Below are 16697 nucleotides of genomic sequence, written 5' to 3' on the forward strand. Positions count from 1 at the left end.
TTTGCAACTGACTCACGCGCTCGTATCTCAAACATTGTTCGATATTAGTGCTAAAACTTGCTTAAAAGCTGGCTCGTATCTCAAGTTTCTCGTACGTTAGAGCACTCGTAAGTTAAAGTATTACTGTACATGGTTTATATTTAAGTTTTGCTTTCTAGTTTTTAAACTATATAAATCATTATTTGGTTTAATTAATAGCCTATTTCTGCAAAAATAATTGAAATACTGTAATTATGGTCTATAACCTGACACTTCAGAATCATAGAGAATAACAAGCAAGCTGCAAGCATGGTAAACATGGTGATTAATAGTACTGACGCTAATATCAACAGTCTTACACAAAATCTCGGTATTCAAGTATCCAAATATATATTATATATTTATAATTTATTATATATCATATATTATATTCAAATATCGCACATCATAACTATTTGCTCAAAATGTTGAGTTCTTACTCGTAGTTCTCGCCATCAGCATTCTCTGCTGCTACTGATGCAGCTTTCTTGCAGTGAGCATGTGCAAAGCTTTCTTTAACGCAGCTTTGCTGTGATACCAGCACATCTGTTCCCTTGGCAGCTGGTTTTTGGCCCGACATAGAATTTGATTTTCTTGTAATAGTTGTCGATTACAAAATCTACGCATGCAGTCTCGTACTTCTTAGCATAAGAAATAAACACATAAATAATTGTATCAGCAAATTGTCTGAATGTTGAAGAAGTAGCATTGGTGGGCAGAGCTTGAATAAGTGCCATAGCATCCACAATAATGGTCTCACATCCTCAATAGCTTGGAGCCACTGGATTTAGGGTAGTTCGATCATGTCTGCCATAGATATGAGCTGGTCCTCTAAACAGGTTTCTTACACAGTTGTTCTCAGGTGACCTGGGCGGAAATATCTAAAAACTACAGTTAGAGGCGCGGCTCTCTGCTTGTCCCTTTACATAAAAAGTTCCAAGGTACCACAGGTTGAACAATCTTCTTAATTGATTGTGTTGAAGCAAGACTGATCAATATTTTCACCATGTACGCAGTCGTGTATCTAACACGATGCAGATATACACATATACACGCCATTACACCATGGTGATAGCAACAACGCGTATCGTGAGTAGCAGGTTTCTGATTATCTTCATGTGGCTAAATAAATGACAGGACAAGATTGACTGGGAAAATCACTATCAGATAGTCGCTTAAGGGCGGAGGTTAAAATGACATGGCAATTTTTGAATTTTTTGTCATATTTTCTATATTGCAGATTTATGAAGCACTGTAAGCAGTAGAATGTGCTCTTTCAACTGATATGTATTTTATTGACAGAAACTAAGGCAAAACTCTGCAAAAAGCTTTTTATTAACACCCTATCATAATACAAACCCGCAAGAAAACCGCAAAAATATGACCCTTATGACCTCTTTATTTGCATAATAAATGGCTCCTTATCGGCCGATATCAAATGTAATCCATATACCAAATGAGAGCTCAACACGCGGTCTTTCCAATGGTACTGTTTACATTCACGTTCAATCAACCAATAAAGAGATAGAGCCTTTTTGTTCCCGCCAAAAGGGACCACGTTAAAGCAAATCAAACCAGCTGGTTTGATTTGCATCGGAGCTGCTTTTTTTTATCAAATGAAATCGACATATAATAAACATTGGCCAATGAAATGCCGGTGACGTAGGTAGCGATTGTGAACATCTCGATGCCAGCGGTTAGTTCATTCCTTTTGTCTCTGACCGAGGTTCTAGCTACACACGTTTTACAAAGCTCTCACACACACGTTCTACTTTTATATTTGGATTTACATTGAAGATATGGTGAAGTCATATTCAGCCATTGCGTTTGGGAAGAAGAAAAGAAAACGAGTCTTTCCATCTAAAAAGACTGATGAAGAGGTTAGCATTATCGCTTTGCTATTTTTTATTAGTTAATTTTTTTCGATTCAATTTTTAGTTACTACGACTAGTTTTAATTCAGTACTAGAAATCTTTTCAGCTACTATCCCATTTCATTAGGCTAACCAAACGATTCACATAGTATCCATTAATAAATATTGGTTATGTATCGATGATACCGAGTTGATGTTATGCTATTCGATACCAAACATACACGTTGAAGGTTTTCTATTAGGCCTTTCTATCAGTGGTAAAGTTAGCTGTGGTGCTTCAGTATGCTGTATACATCGCAGAATATGAACCCAAGATGAATATGACATCTCGGCAAAAAATAATTATCTGTAACTAATAATTTCTAAACATAAATGTTTATTTGTAGAGAATTGATGCGACCACAACACCGCCGAGCACATCTCTTCTCTCATCAGCACCATCCACGTCTTGTGCTGCTTCAGATTCTGTCGCTGCTTCAGATTCTTCTGCTGCCGTTACAGTTTCTGCTGCCGCTCCAGTTTCTGCGTCCAAGCGCAAGCTGGAGACTTTCAGGAAGTATCCTGCTAGCTCTCCTATTTCTGCTGGTGCTGACACCGCTTCTGGTGATACCGCCGCAAGCAGTGTTAGGGCAAGCAGCTTTAGGGTAGTGAGTATGGAATTTTTATTTAGCTTAGTTTCTCATATAATGTGTTCGGTCTATTGTAGTACTAATGTAAGGTTAGTTGAGACTGATAGGGTATATGGTATGTCTAGTTTGTTTGAAGTAGTTTGTCATGATTGTAAGACCGTAGTTATGTTGCAGCACACATCCCTGAGTGTGGTAAATGGTAAGGCTTATGATATAAACGATAGGTTTGTTTATTCTTGTAAGAGTAACGGGTAGGTTATTGTTGAATATGTACTAGTTGTTGACATTGACCAGTCATTATCTTGTATTTGTATATAGCCATTGTCAGACTCTTTGTTCATATTGGCTTACTCATCTGTTATGTAATTCTTATGTAATAATCCTTTTACTCTCTTGTCACACTTATGTAGTAAGTCAGTTGCTGTTTAGCTTTCAAATATACAAGAATAACAGTTATGAGCAGGCGTGTAGCTTTATTTCAGATTCAAATTTACCACTGCCTATCCAGCATACTTCATACTTCGCTAAGTTAGGTAAGTTAGCTACTGCATGTTCTACAGCTTTAGAGGATCATTTTAGAATCATTAGGAGTATTATAAAGGCAGCGTATCTATAGCTTGAGGAACGTAGTACTGATGTAGATACTGTAGATATAGCTGTAAGTTACGACGGTACATGGCAGAAGCGTGGTCATGCTCCACGCAATCGTGTGTTTGTCGCTATAGATGTTTTTACTGGATATGTTGTAGACTTTAAAGTGATGTCAAACTACTGCCGTGGATGTGAGGGAGGACCGAAGAAGGATGACAGTAATTACAACGAGTTTTGGACGAAACACCAAGATGCTTGTACGAAGAATCATGACGGCTCGAGCGGTGCTATGGAGAGAGAAGTAGCAAAGATCATCTGGCAGAGATCTACAACAGGGCCTTTACGATATACTGGTTTTATTGGTGATGGTGACAGTGCAGTGTTTGATGCCGTTTGTAATCTGAATGTGTATGGTAATGTCAGCGTCAAGAAGGAGGAGTGCATAAATCATGTTGCTAAACGTTTGACGACTCATTTGAAAAAACTCAAAGTTTCATATAGTAAATCGGGAGCGCCTATTTCCGGGAAAGGCAAGCTTACAGAAACCTTGATGGCATCTTTGCAATCTTATTATCGCAACGCCATCAGTCGGAATCCGGGTAGCATTGATGGAATGAAAACAGAAATTTTGGCCGCGCCGTATCACATCACGTCTGATGCCTCGCACCCGCAGCATGATTATTGCCCTTCTGATAGCTGGTGTTGGTATAAGAATCACAGCATGTCACCTTCGAAACCTGACTTACCGAATGCGATGTTGAGTATGATCCTGCCTGTGTATCACTACGTTCCCATGACTCGCATAATTCGCAAATTAGAGCCAATCCGCAAGTTATCCGCGTCATGGAAACGGCATAAATCCGCAAGCTATCTGCATAAATTCGCAAGCTAAGCGAGTTTTGCGATCTTCAAAACTTTATCGAATCCATCGTGCTTGCAAATCATGGAAACGGTACTTGCGACTAATGCGCATTACAATATCGATGGCTATTACATTACAAACATTTTCACGCTTCAGTCGTTTTTATTTTGATTTCAGCAGTCTCAATGCGCCAACGTTCCGAACGATCGGTGACAAGACTGCTTAGCTATTTATAGAGTCATTAATTAGGCTAATACTTGACCTATGGGGTCAACTACTGGTGTTAAATCCACATTTCCAGGTGTTCATTCAGAAGCTCGATTGCTAAGTAACTCAACTTGCGGATCGTTCGAATTATGTGAATCATGCGGATTATGCGAGTCATGGAAACATAGTGAATGAGAGATTGTCAGACGAGAGATTGTTGGAGCGGTGTGCGAAGGTGGGTATGCAGAATACGAATGAGTGTTTGAATGAGGAGATCTGGCGACGTTCCCCGAAGACCCAGCGGCATGGTAAGCGTGCGGTGACAGTGAGTGCGACGATGGCTGTGATGGTCTTCAATAGTGGCAGAGCTGAAGTATTTAGGGTCCTAAAGTATTTTGGTTTGCTTGTAGGTGAGAAGTCATTGCTGCATGCAAGACCCAAAGATAAGCACAGAATGAAGAGAAAGATGGTCAGTAGCAGCCAGAGGAAGTCCAAAGTACGTCGCAGAGTTACTGAACAACAAAGACAGCGGCAAAAAGAAGGGGTAACCTATGCAGCCGGAAAATTTGGTGCCCAATTCAAAGGTATGGTGAAGTGTTAGTTAGAGTATTATACATAGTAGTATTCACTAGTAGTCGACGGAAGTATTTAGAGTGCAAATGTATTTTGGTTTGGTTGTAGCTAAGAAGAAATAGTTGCATGTAAGATGAGCAGAGTTTGGAGAGAGGGAGCATCAGCAAAGACGGAATAAGTCAACATCATGGTAAATTTACTTCCTCCTGTAGGTCGTTGAATTTTTTCTTTTGAGAGATTTGAGAAAAAGGCCAATTGTCTGTAGCAGTAAGTCAACAGCATGTCGCACAACTACTGAGCAACAGAGACAGCGGCAAAAAAAATTTTTCAAAGTTGTTTTTCTCAAATCTGTGCTTTTTCTGTGACTCCATCTGCTACCGGAGACTATAGAAAAAAAAAAACACGGATATTGTCATAAGATTTTACTTGTATATTCAGATTTTTGTGTAGAATCAGGTGATAGTAACAGATTTTGGCTAAGATTAGCACCTTCTTTGTTATTCTGTAAATTACCGGTCACAGCCTCGCCATATCGATCGGCATAAATTTATTTGTTCAAAATTTTTTTGTAATTGTTATCAAAATTCTGTTTCTATGGCTGCTAGAAGCACATTCTGAGGTTCAATTTGACACCAAAAACAAGCATTGGGTGTAGCAGCTGATTCACAAAATCGTCAGATGTGAAGCTCTAAAAATGTGAAGATGTGAAGCTCTAAAAATGTTAATATTTATTGATGGACATATCTCAAAAACTGCTGCATCAAACATAATGATTTTTTGAGTGGTTAATAAGTACCTAGCTTCCAAACACTGTGCAAAATTTCAGCTCTCTATGTCCATCTTCAGTAAAAAAAAGTTGTTTTTCCAGTACTGCGTCCAATCAACCAGAATGAATACATGATGATTTTTTCATTTGAAAAACTATGGCAAGACTGAAGGCCCATGCACACTATCGCTCAAATCAGGGTTTACCTGTACGATAGACCGCAATGATTAGCTGTTGATGTCATCACTAGCGATAAGGTGTACACACTATGAGCGATTAACTGTTAGGGATCACCAAACAACAATCCATAGAAATTATGAAATTGCATTCCTAATATTGTGGGCCCATCTGTTATCTTTTTGATTATAATTCATTATGAGAGTAGTTCTTCGCCATGCTTGCCAAATGGCTTTGACATTTGACATCTTCACAACTGTTGAAATTAAATCCGATGCCGTCCACAAACAGCCAATCAAGATGCTCACAGTTGGGATCATCGGTGTCAAAGTTCAAAGTGCTAAAAGTCTACCCCATCGACGCTAGTAATGATTACGTTGGCTGTTCATCGGAAAATGACATCGTAGTAGCCCGTCGTTGTGGTCTATCGCACAGCGAATCGCTGATTTGAGTGATAGTGTGCACAGGTTGTAATGGTTAATGCCAGGCTGGATTAGGATTTAGTTACTTTTTAAACTAAACACAAGTGCCTTTATCATTAGCCACCACTACTATTTTGTACAAATGGCCATATCAGCTTTCCTTTCATGTTAATAATAATTTTAATCATGTAATTAAATTACATAATAATTATTTTATAGGGTAATTGAGTCACATTATCGCACCTTAAACCATAACTGCCACGTACAACTTTTATATTTCTTTCTAGGTTAATCAAACACGCTGATTCCGATTTTGCACTCAAAATATAGATTGGTCCACTAACTTTCAAAGTCATGAAGGCTTTTTACAGCAGTTCAATATCGGTTTCGAAAACAGCACAATCGGCACAGCAAGCCCGCCCATAAATATGTGACGTATGCTAGCTTTTCAGGAACGGAAGTTAGGGATGTTAGTCCGATTTACAATAATATAGACAGGTGTCTTGAAACCCATTATTACCTAAATTCAGCCATCAAAATAGCTTCAGTCTTTTATTTTAGGTGGATGAATTATTAAAAACTGCTCGTAGCTTGTTACAAGATATAGGCTGAACACTGAGGAAACTGAGCTCAATAAAGAGCGGTTTTATCACAAAATAGCGTTATCGCACTTTTTTGAGCTATTTTCCTCGGCGTAGCATTTTTTCTAGTTACTAAATCGGTACTTCTAAAAACTGAGTATCAACTGATGACTGTAATGTACTAGTAGTAACTCATCTACTAACCTTAATAGTTAGAAGAACAATAATAAGGTAACCTACTAGCTCTTTGCGTAAAACATGACTACAAATCTTATAGTACTCTCACCTTTTATTATATGCTCACAGGAAAATTGTTAACAAAAAGTTGTATAAATAGGTTCATACAGTAGAAGAACGTGTTAGTTTACTTTATCAGTGTTTACATATTTGATACAGAAACTGATTGTGTCAATAAAGAAGTCAAATACAAGGAATAGTCTATGTTAGTCTCAGAAACACAAGTGAAGTGTTACTCAAATATGTCAGAGTGGTTTCATTATTAATGTTGGCAATGAAGTGGAGGTGACAAAAATAGAGCTACTTTATAATACTGCTAAAATTAGGGAAGCAATTATAATGACCAGTTGAAGGAAGGACATTTACATTGTAGTTATAATTGACATGTACTTACAGGTTCTGTGAATTCTATCGTACAGCGACTAATGTCAAGGAACTGTCGACAGACCCAACAGTTGTACGCCCAAACAAATAAGTCATTCAGAAAAGAGTTAAGAAAATCATTTCTTGTAAACGAAGGGTGCTGCCATTTGAACCGATTGCTAAAGACAGGCCGATAGAGTTCAGCCAGCTAAAAACCATTTTGGGTAAGTGATAAAGAGTAGGTAACTCCATATATTATCACGTCTGCTCCTAATAACACTCATATAAACATTACTCGAAGCACATAAATTACATAATTTTTTTATTATATAGTTCAATACATCAGAGTCTTGGCTTCCGAATGAGCCAATATTCAATACGCAAAGAATAATAAAACTATGAAAAACAGGGTGTCAAAACTATGTCCTGCAATAAAAAAACACTTGGTTGCGGTTCCCACAATGTGATGTCATAATATTTATTTAGCTTTAGATAGTAGATCCCTTTCGCTGTCATTAAGGCTGCGCTTTCCTGTGACGATCGGTGCTACTAAACCCAGAGAGCGCTAATAATAAACTAAGATTCTAGATAATCAACAATGCCCAATACAGACCAATACAAACACATGTTCTGAATTAATTATGCTTCAAAAAATATACTGTCGTTGATAAAGGTAATTTAATCACTTCGATTAAATTGTGACCTGCAGTTGCACGGCCCTAGGACTATATGTCAATCGCACTGTCGCGAGATCACGCAATGCTTGAAATTAATTAGTCTCAATCGTGCCCCTCAACATCAGAATAAAATGAGAGGGCTAGTGCATAATATCATGGAGAAAACATATTATAGTGCTTGGAATCTGAGTTATTTATTATAGAAATAATCTGTACATGGAGAGCTAATGACTCTGAGTCCTTTGTCATCTTTATTGGTTTGCTGGAGTTGTCCTACCTTCGCCTGCCACTAGCGTCATTATCATAGTTGATAAATATCCATCGTTTTTTTTTACGTCATCAAGTCGTTTGCACATGCACTCGTTCACAAACGATCGTTTTTCTTTTATTTAACATTACTTTTCGGTGTCTTTTTGATATTATAATAAGAAAATTGCAAAGCATCGTTTTCAAAAATTCATTGCGAAAGTTTTGTGTTTTTAACGATAAAAATGTCTATAAAGATGGCCGACAACAATAAAATGACGTCACTAAAGATCGAAAGATAAGCGGTAAGCAATAAAATAAGCAGTATGAGCACACATCACCGAATATGAAAATTGTGACATCGCAATTTTCGAGCCTATACCATGGAAGATTTTGGCAGTAAAGCTCTGGGGAAATCCTATAAACACCAACCAATGTCTGTCTCACCATGTCAAACAATGGCTCATTCGAAATCCAAGACTCTGATATATTGAAATATATGATAGAAAAACTTATGTAATTTATGTGCTTTAAGGTATAAACCTTATATCAGGAGATAGTGTTGGTAAAGTCGTAGTGAGTTCTATTTTAACTTTGAAGAAACAAAATTAACTTGTTATGATGAGGAAGTCATTAGTAAAGCCGCTGCAATTTGCTCATAGGGTGAAAAAATATTTGACATATCCCAATATTTTGGCAGGCTATCGGTTTAGCTACAAATGAGATGCTACTCCTTGGCAGCTTCTCAAGTCCCAGAAGTGACCATAGATTCTAGCTGACATAAAACGAATTGTATATAGTAATTTAGATATAGTATATATTTGGTACAGTTTACACTATTACAGCTACCGATCAGGGCAGTCCTGCCTTCACACGAGAGGACAAACAACTCCTAAAAGACCTCAATGTACTCACTAGTTATTGATCAGAGCAGAGAAGTGTTTACCAACCAAGCTAACCTAAAGAGTAAATGAAACCGATCAGCATGTTCAGATAAAGAAGATCTAGAATATTCAAGAGTGCAGGTTGAACAAAGAGAACAAGGACAGACAGAGGTCGCTCATTCTTTAGGCAGTGAACAAAGAGAACAAGGACAGACAAAGGTCGCTCATTCTCCAGGCAGTGAACAAAGAGAACAAGGACAGACAGAGCTCATTCTCCAGGCACTGAACAAAGAGAACAAGGACAGGCAAAAGTCGCTCATTTTCCAGGCACTGAAATTGTAGAAACAGAATGCAAAACTGATATAAACATTTCAGCCATTGCTGATATTTGTGTAAAACCGAAAGAACAATCTGGTATCAGAAAATTGTTGTTCGGTTGTTTTAAATTAATTGTTTGTTTTTAATATTTGTTGTATTGTTTCTCGTACTGGTTGCTATAAATTAGAACAGATCTCTAAACATGTGTTTTGCTAATAGCCTAAGCTTGTCTATCAAATTAATTTTCTTTTTTTAATAGTAAATAATAGAGCAACTCTCTAGAGTTGAGAGAATTAAGGATAGTGAAAAATAGATTTAGAGTTCTAATAGTAACGATGAGTAGATAACTCTCTACTGGTAACTAACACTCAAGTTTAAGAAATGACTGACTACTTGTCTACTGTGCTGTACTGACACACCTAACAATCTCTCCTCTTCATTCTCGACAATCAATTTCTATCCGAATACGGGAATGTCAGGATACTAGTAGATATAGCATATTGATAAAGTCTATGGTGTGCAAAGTATGAGAGTGTCATTTTGTACACGCCATAATCTGCTTGAAGTATCTGCTTAACAGACCAGGTTTACTGTAGAAGCCATACTAATTAGTTTACTAAAAGCCATAAACTAATTTAAATCTATCATTTAGTTACTCAGTAACCAACAATATAGAATAAATTGTTAGTGCTGGAGTCTTAAAGCCATAGCCTGAGGACCATTACAGCTTGCAGGAAGATAGTTTAATGTTAGTGCTGCCTGCTAGTTTGATATAAATCAGTCCATATTGTACCACAGAGCTGATTGAGCCTACCAATCTTGATCAGCTATATCACAGGTGGGGCGGGACAGATGCCAGCCTTGTTTAAAATTTGCCATGTCGCACATAATAGAAAATACTTTCTCTGCGCATCAGTTAGACACCAAAGCCAAAACCTCAACCAAATTGTGGCTTCAGCTTGTATATATTGCAAAAGCCTAAATATTTCTCCTTAAAAACTTCAAAATAGTAAATATTATTGATAAGGGAAGACATTTGCAGGTAAAGTTTAAATCTAGGACTCCTTTGTTGAGCATAGGGAATCGTTTAGTTGTAGCAGTGGTACAAGTCATGCAATAGATTTACTATAAAACCTGTAATTGAACACCACCTTTATTTGACCGCCACCTCAATTTGACTGCCGCATTGAATTTCTTTGATTTTTATGAACACATAATATCATGTGATCAGTAGAAAAGTGTCCACAAAATCGAACTAATAATGAATTGTTTACATTAATAATAGTCAATTCTCCCATTGTCCAACTCTCAAGCTTTTTGATTTTTTTTGTTATAACTTTGAAAGCAGCACCATAAAAACAATCAATAACGATCTCAGGCTAATACATGTAGTAGTTCTTTGTTTAATACTGTATGATATTTTTCGGTTTTTCCATGCACATTTATTAAGAGATCTTTGACAAGTTGGAGGTAAGTTAGTAGATTTAATGCATCCAAAAGGCTTAATATCGCTCCACCGAAAAAAAAGAACAAAATATAAGTGACATCCGTGTCGCCTCTAATAGGGCCAAATTTATCTTCCGAAAATTCTGACTGACGAGCTATTTGAAAAATACACTGCCAGCCTCTATTTAAACACCCCCTTTAATACACTGCCACTATTGAGGAAAGGTTGAAAAATAAGCGCTATGGCGTTCAATTATAGGGGTTTTGTGGAAGTTTATCAATTCCTAAACTTCAAATTGGAACTATCTACTTTATCAATACTGTAGCCTTATTCCTTGAGCACTCACCAACTGAAATCAGTAAGGCAGCCTAGACTATCCTATTGTGTCTAAATATCGAAATAAGCCAGATGTAAATTCTGAGAGACTCCGATAATCACCATCTGCCCGGAAAAACTAATAAGCTGGAAATTAACTTATTTCTGTTTTTTGAATGAGATGCAGGATTCAAAGTTTTGGAAATCATTATAATATGTTTTTGCCCTGCTGACAAACATGTTTTTAAAATAGCTTGTGTTCTACATATAAGTTGTTAATAAACAGAGTCCTCCTCTGACAAGTACTCAAACTATCCTACTTTCAATGTCTAATATGTTGAAAGTCAGCAGAATTTAATACTAATGATTATTTTAAAATTATAAAATTTATATAAATCATATAATCTTTACTATTCCATGTAGTAGACTCTTCAGTAACTGATTATTATCTAGTGTTAGAGGAAGTAAACTAAACCATATCTGATAGGTAAGTTTTACTGGAGCCAATACAAAAGAGTCAATATGACTGTCTATGGCTACTGCCTGAATATACCAGTAGCCATTGACCAGTGGTCTATGGCTACTGGTATATCTGGTGTTTTTACATTTCAGTATGTTTATATCTCTTTTCTAAGTAGCTGGTATTTTAACATCTTCTTTTCCTGTTATATTGTATCATTTGGGAATGCAATGTCGATTATTTTATTGCATCAATCTTTTTTATCAATAACCAGGATTGTCTGGCTGGCTGACATGTCTATCTGTTTGGAGTTACAAGCCTCAGAGTATGTTAGCAAGGTTCAATTTAGTGATCTTGTCCAGATTTCCCTATCAGTGCTACAGATGATCCTAAGTTTTCATGTTTAAACAAGTGCATACATTCGACTAACCATTATAAAAACAAATGGTAACAAGAGAAGACAACTCTCATTTTATATTTTGCAACTTTTAACCCTCTGAGGCCCATACACAGAAGCTTTGCTCTAAAAATTTTCAAACTTTGTTGATTGTTTACAGATATATGTAGTAGTGTTTTTCTAATTATTTTATTTTCTACAACGACCCTGACCTGAGATATTAAATGTTGCACCCGCGCAACATTGGGCTTTAATCCTACCTATATACATTACGCATTAGACAATAGTGTTATGAAGTATTTGAGCCAGTAAAATAACTTTATTTGAATAAATAAATGGTAAATGTGCTTATATACATATACATGTATACAGATACATACATATACATATATATAGTACATATATTGTATATATATACATTCAGTATATATATATATTGTATATATACATACATATACGCATACAAATATATATATATATATATATATTAACTTGTTATTATTTCTTGTTAACTTTCTTTTTCTTCCAGGACCTAAAAAATGTATGTAAAGGGTAAACGATTAGAATGAAGACTTCATATCATAGAAGATGTGCACTGTGAACTTCCCATTCGCCAGACAAATGCCTTAGCAATTTAGCTACGCCCGATTGATGGATTCTTTATCGATATATGTTGCTATATACGGGTGAAAATATGCTGCCGCTCTCCGTTACGGCGCAGAGTAATTTTATGCTTGCTCTCTCGTTAGAGCAAGTAGTTAGCTCTTATTAGTAAGCTTACTCGAATTAGCCATTGGCAATGTGTCAGGCAAATGGCCGGGAACTACATTACCTCTAATTGTTTATAAGCTGATTTTTAATACAAGTACAACGCTTGGCCTTTATATATATATATACATATATATATATATATATATATATATATATATTGTTTCCTCATCCCGGGTGGTACTTTCTGCTCTAACTCGGGTCTCCTACCAGAGACCTGGGAGTTTGAGTACTCGCCTCAAGATCTTAGCTGTTCCTAATAGCGCACTTTTCTGCAACTCACCTGAGTTGATTGCTGTTGGTATCTGGGCAAGCCCCATTTTATGCGCTGGTGTTATTGCGCCCAGTGCCCCAATGACTACTGGAATTACAGTTATTCTTACATGCCAGCATTTTTCAATCTCTTCTCCAAGAGGGAGATCTTTCTCTACCTTCTCTTTTTCTTTGCTGGCTATATTTTAGTCATTGGGTACTGCTATATCTATTACAGTAGCTCTCTTGTTCTCCTTGTCCACCACTATATCTGGTTGGTTTGCTAGGACATGCTTGTCAGTCCGGATGTAGAAGTCCTAGAAGATCTTAGCGCGGTCGCTTTCATTGACCTTACCAGGAGCTTCCCACCAGTGTTGTGGTTTATTAAGGCCATATTCATTACATAGACTTCCATACACAACACCTGCAACAAGATTATGCCGCTCAGTGTATGCGTGTCCCGCTAGCTGCTTGCATCCACTGATGATGTGTTGGATGGTCTCAAGCGCAGCTTTGCACAGTCTGCATCTAGGATCGTCTCTAGTGTGATAGATTTCTGTTTGGAGTTGCCTTATTGGGAGCACGTGCTCCTGAGCTGCCATGAGTAGCGACTCTGTATTGGCCATTAGGTTTCCTTTGTTTAGTTTAGGTTTCCTTTTTGTAGTCGATCCAAGCCATGGCAAGATTTGTATGCCTTCTCCTGCTGTCTTGACAGACCGTCCGATCCACCAGAAACTGATGTTTGGCTCCTCGGGTGTTGCGCCCAATTCCTTTCTGAGAGCACTGGTCATATAGTGACTCATGTGTTCTTCTAGTTTGTCTGCAACTATTCCTGAGAGCAGTTTCTAGGTGGTAGGCAAGCACGTTATTAATCGATAGTTTTTGAGAATCGGCCCCTGCTTTGGAACTTTAATCAGAAATACATTTCGTCCTTTGGTTAGCGATTCCGGATGGTCGCCTTCTTCTATTAGGCATTCCATCTGCTTAGCCATTCTAGTGTGAAGTGATGTCAATTTTTTCAACCAGAAGGATTGAATCATGTCATGGCCAGGTGCTGCCCAGTTCTTCATACGCTGCGCTCTGCACTTGATGTCCACTTTGCTGATGGTGAGTCTTTGCTGACCCGCAGTGTGTTGGTGGCTCTCTTTAAGCCTCTTCAGCTAAGTTGCAGTGGTGTTATGAATATTCTCTTTCTCTCAGATGTCCTTCCAGAACTTTGAGGTCATGGATCGGGGAGGATCTGACATTGGCCTCCGCAGTTCACCTTTAAATTGTGAATACACTTTAGATGGATTATTGATGAACAGTTTGTTCATTCTCCTGTTATCCCTCTTTTTGGTATACCGCTTCAGTCGTGCCGAGAAGAAGAAGATCAAGACCCTGGAGATAAACCTGATATAACAGAGGAGACAAAACTGCAACTACCAGCCCCTACAACTGTAACAGAGCAACCTCCGTCTAGAAGAAGACCACGCAACCCTCGTCTACCTGATGGAGATGAGTATAGCAGAGACAAACCCCGAAGGTCTAAGAGAACCAGAAAGAACCTTTAGCTTAGTGAGGAGGTGTCATGCAAGTGCCAAGTATTACTGGTACTTTGCCAACAAACATTATGCTTTTTAGCTAAAGCTTTATACAAGCTAATATTATATAGTACTGTCTCATTATAGCTATTAATAATGCTTGTAGCTTTTTACAAAGCTTTTCTATGACCAAACATATAAATACTTGGGTTTTCTGTTATCAAATCAGTTGTCTTTGGAGAGTGCAATAAACCACATTTCTCTAATTTAAATACTCTATTTGATTGCTTCTGTGCAGAAACATAACAGAAGCTAATTGGCGACAAGGATTTCTCTTTTGAACAATTACAAAGAGTTTTGTTCAGATTTTATCATTGATAAAATCGATACAAAGAGTTCTAGTTTATTACAAGAGTAACTGTTCAAAATTGCACCACTGCAATGGCAGAAGTAGCAGACCTGATCAAGCTAATGCAGAAGCAGCAGGAGGACCAGAGACAGCAGCAAGAGGAGCAGAGAAAGCAGCAAGAAGAGCATAGACAACAGCAGCATGAGGAGTTCAAGCAGCAACAAGAGGAATACAGACGTCAGCAAGATGAAAGAATGGAGGAATACAGACGTCAGCAAGATGAAAGAATGGAGGAGAATAAGAAACTGATGGAGCTACTACTACAAAACCTACAACGGAAACAAGAAACAGCTGCAACCGCTGTTCCAGCCTTCCCAGGTTTTGACCCAACAGCAGAGCTACTAACAGATTACATAGACAGATTCAACACCTTCATTGCAGCAAATTCTATTCATCAAGACAAGATTGCTGGCACTTTTCTCACTAACCAACAGCCTACACTCTACAAGCAGCTTAGTAATATGGCAGCTCAGCTTTCAACACCCAAGCAGATCAACGACCTCAACATGGATGAAATACTGGAATTTCTCAAAGACCAGTATGACCCTAAGCGCTTCATTGTTAGAGAGCGTTACAAGTATTGGAGTGACATGCAGAGGAAACCTGGAGAAACTATTCAAGAGTTAGCTGCCAGAATTCGTCAAGATGCAACTACATGTGCCTTCATAGACATTACAGATCCATTAGATGAGGCTCTCAGAACAAGATTTATCTGCTCTGTAAACAATGAAGCAGTTCTCAAATCTCTCTTCAAGGTCAAGGACAATGAACTCAACTTCAACAAAGCTATACAGGTAGCACAGGAAATAGAAGAAGCAGCTAATGTTGCCAAAGAGACAGTTTATGGAAACTCGTCTAAAGTCAACAAGGTTGCTCAACAGAAATCAAGATACAAACCACTCCAGAAAAACAACTCTAAACCTGACAAGCAGAAGGAAGGAAAGCTATGCTACAGATGTGACCGAACTAACCATACAGCGGATGACTGCAGATTCAAAGCAGCCACCTGCAACTTTTGTTCTAAACAAGGTCACATAGAAAGAGCATGCAAGAAAAAGAAATCATCTGCAGCAGGAAAACCAGTAAAGATGATAGAATGCACATCAACCAAGATGGTGAAACTTGCTGAAAACATCAAACTGGAGGGAGACAACTTCACACTTGAACTGGACACTGGAGCTGGTGACAACTTCATCTGTAAATCAATATGGGAGAAGCTAGGAAAGCCAAACCTAAACCTACTACAGTTAACTACAAATCAGCCTCAGGACATCTCATAGAGACGCTTGGCAGATGTGAGCTAACTGCCCAATTGGATGCACAGAAAGAAGTCAGACTACCATTTGTGATTAGTGCTGTACAAGATCTCAACCTACTAGGAAGAACTGCTATACAGCAACTAGGCATCTCTATTGATGACAAGCTACAACAGAACCTTGTATCAACAATCACAGAGAACCAGCCAGATGGGAGGTTACAAATCAAGTGTAAGGAGATGTGCAAAGAATTTCCAGAAATATTCAAAGACGAGCTAGGATGTCTCAAGAACTTTGAACTAGAGATAAACTTCAAACCTTCAACAAAGCCAGTCTTCTGCCGACCCAGACCAGCTCCTATTGCCTTGACAGAAGAGCTCAACCAAGCATACGAAGCAGGTGTAGCCAAAGGCATATGGGAACCAACTCAATTCAACCAGTATGGA

General features: G+C 37.9%; 1 long non-coding RNA gene across 1 annotated transcript; it reads left to right on the top strand.

Moving 5' to 3' along the window:
- Positions 1 to 4556: 4556 nt before the first annotated feature.
- On the top strand, positions 4557 to 9251 carry LOC137391985 (uncharacterized). The gene is made up of 4 exons (XR_010978196.1): positions 4557 to 4764; positions 4862 to 4943; positions 7333 to 7523; positions 9068 to 9251. It is a non-coding gene; the product is annotated as an uncharacterized lncRNA (long non-coding RNA).
- The last annotated feature ends 7446 nt before the right edge of the window (positions 9252 to 16697 follow it).

The sequence above is a fragment of the Watersipora subatra genome, chromosome 3, assembly GCF_963576615.1.
Source record: "Watersipora subatra chromosome 3, tzWatSuba1.1, whole genome shotgun sequence".
Classification (NCBI taxonomy): domain Eukaryota; kingdom Metazoa; phylum Bryozoa; class Gymnolaemata; order Cheilostomatida; family Watersiporidae; genus Watersipora; species Watersipora subatra.